At 78.2% G+C, this 2,500-nt stretch overlaps 2 non-coding genes across 2 annotated transcripts; both read left to right on the top strand.

The window, feature by feature from the left end:
* The first annotated feature begins 205 nt into the window (after nucleotides 1-205).
* On the top strand, nucleotides 206-324 carry LOC131749515 (5S ribosomal RNA). Its single transcript, XR_009333572.1, has one exon. It is a non-coding gene; the product is annotated as a 5S ribosomal RNA (ribosomal RNA).
* Nucleotides 325-1,367: 1,043 nt separating this feature from the next.
* Nucleotides 1,368-1,486, top strand: LOC131749537 (5S ribosomal RNA). The gene has a single exon (XR_009333594.1). It is a non-coding gene; the product is annotated as a 5S ribosomal RNA (ribosomal RNA).
* Nucleotides 1,487-2,500: the final 1,014 nt, after the last annotated feature.

Genomic DNA, 2,500 nt, shown 5'->3' with positions numbered 1-2,500 from the left:
GTTTGCTGGGTTCCCGCCCGGCCTGGGCCGGGAGGTCGCCCACACCCCACCCGGCCCTCCTCCACCCCGCGGTACCCGAGGCCTGCATCCCCCCGGCTGGGCGGGCGGCGGGGCCCTGCCGGGGCGGACGGGCCGTCGGGCTGTCGGGGAGGCGCCGGCGCCGGCGAAGCGGCTCCTCAAGAGGCAGCCCGCGGCCCTCGCCCCCGGCTACGGCCATACCACCCTGAACGCGCCCGATCTCGTCTGATCTCGGAAGCTAAGCAGGGTCGGGCCTGGTTAGTACTTGGATGGGAGACCGCCTGGGAATACCGGGTGCTGTAGGCTTTTTGCCTCCCGCCCCGCCTGCCTTCCCTTTTAGTAGCCCGCGGCCGAGGCCGCCTCCGCGCCACGCCCCCACGCCCCCCGCACCCCTCGCCCAACCCCACCCCACCCCCCACCCCCCACCCCCCACCCCCTGCCTCCACCCCTTTCCCCGCGCCGCCCACCCCCGCCCGCACGTCCGGGCGCCTCTGCAGGCCCCGTCTCCTCCGGCCCCTCCCACCACAGCGCGCTCTGGAGGGGCCACTGCCCGCCCCCCTGGCCGGCCAGGCGGCCAGAAAGGCGGCCCCGGTGGCCGGCGGCCCACGTGACGCTCCGGGGGTGGCTGGCCCGGACCCAGACTGCGCCGCAGGCCCGCGGGCCGTCCGTGCGGCCCGCGAGCCGCTCGGCCCGCACTTGGCCGCCGCCAGCGGCGGCCAGCCGGCTCCGGCGCAGCCACCTGTCTGCCGGTGTGTCTGTGCACGGCTGCCTGCGGGACAAGCCCTCCCTCCGCCGTTGCGCCACGGCCGGGGGCGGGAGAGGCATCGGGGGCCAGGGCCGCCGCCCCCGCGCCTTGCTGGCCACCAGGGTCGGGGTCCCGTGCTCGGCGGCTGGCCGTGCTACGGCGCCAAGGGGCCTTGCCGACTCCACGGTGGCTCCCAGTGGCTTCGGGCCAACTGCTGTCGGGCCGGATGGATGGCCAGCCCGGGCTGCGGTGGGGCTGCGCCTAGCGCCGCGTGGGCGGGGCAGGGGGGTGGGGGTGGGGAATGCACAACGGACCGCCGGCCCCGGGCCCTGAAGCCTCCGGGGCCTCGTTCCTGGGGGCGACGTGCGGGATGGGGGGCGGGGCGCCAAGCGCCGAAGGGTTTGCTGGGTTCCCGCCCGGCCTGGGCCGGGAGGTCGCCCACACCCCACCCGGCCCTCCTCCACCCCGCGGTACCCGAGGCCTGCATCCCCCCGGCTGGGCGGGCGGCGGGTCCCTGCCGGGGCGGACGGGCCGTCGGGCTGTCGGGGAGGCGCCGGCGCCGGCGAAGCGGCTCCTCAAGAGGCAGCCCGCGGCCCTCGCCCCCGTCTACGGCCATACCACCCTGAACGCGCCCGATCTCGTCTGATCTCGGAAGCTAAGCAGGGTCGGGCCTGGTTAGTACTTGGATGGGAGACCGCCTGGGAATACCGGGTGCTGTAGGCTTTTTGCCTCCCGCCCCGCCTGCCTTCCCTTTTAGTAGCCCGCGGCCGAGGCCGCCTCCGCGCCACGCCCCCACGCCCCCCGCACCCCTCGCCCAACCCCACCCCACCCCCCACCCCCCACCCCCCACCCCCTGCCTCCACCCCTTTCCCCGCGCCGCCCACCCCCGCCCGCACGTCCGGGCGCCTCTGCAGGCCCCGTCTCCTCCGGCCCCTCCCACCACAGCGCGCTCTGGAGGGGGCACTGCCCGCCCCCCTGGCCGGCCAGGCGGCCAGAAAGGCGGCCCCGGTGGCCGGCGGCCCACGTGACGCTCCGGGGGTGGCTGGCCCGGACCCAGACTGCGCCGCAGGCCCGCGGGCCGTCCGTGCGGCCCGCGAGCCGCTCGGCCCGCACTTGGCCGCCGCCAGCGGCGGCCAGCCGGCTCCGGCGCAGCCACCTGTCTGCCGGTGTGTCTGTGCACGGCTGCCTGCGGGACAAGCCCTCCCTCCGCCGTTGCGCCACGGCCGGGGGCGGGAGAGGCATCGGGGGCCAGGGCCGCCGCCCCCGCGCCTTGCCGGCCACCAGGGTCGGGGTCCCGTGCTCGGCGGCTGGCCGTGCTACGGCGCCAAGGGGCCTTGCCGACTCCACGGTGGCTCCCAGTGGCTTCGGGCCAACTGCTGTCGGGCCGGATGGATGGCCAGCCCGGGCTGCGGTGGGGCTGCGCCTAGCGCCGCGTGGGCGGGGCAGGGGGGTGGGGGTGGGGAATGCACAACGGACCGCCGGCCCCGGGCCCTGAAGCCTCCGGGGCCTCGTTCCTGGGGGCGACGTGCGGGATGGGGGGCGGGGCGCCAAGCGCCGAAGGGTTTGCTGGGTTCCCGCCCGGCCTGGGCCGGGAGGTCGCCCACACCCCACCCGGCCCTCCTCCACCCCGCGGTACCCGAGGCCTGCATCCCCCCGGCTGGGCGGGCGGCGGGGCCCTGCCGGGGCGGACGGGCCGTCGGGCTGTCGGGGAGGCGCCGGCGCCGGCGAAGCGGCTCC

This window comes from Kogia breviceps, unplaced genomic scaffold (assembly GCF_026419965.1).
Source record: "Kogia breviceps isolate mKogBre1 unplaced genomic scaffold, mKogBre1 haplotype 1 scaffold_239, whole genome shotgun sequence".
Taxonomy (NCBI): domain Eukaryota; kingdom Metazoa; phylum Chordata; class Mammalia; order Artiodactyla; family Physeteridae; genus Kogia; species Kogia breviceps.
Note: the sequence above shows the minus strand (reverse complement) of the source record. Positions and strands in the feature narration are given on the sequence as shown.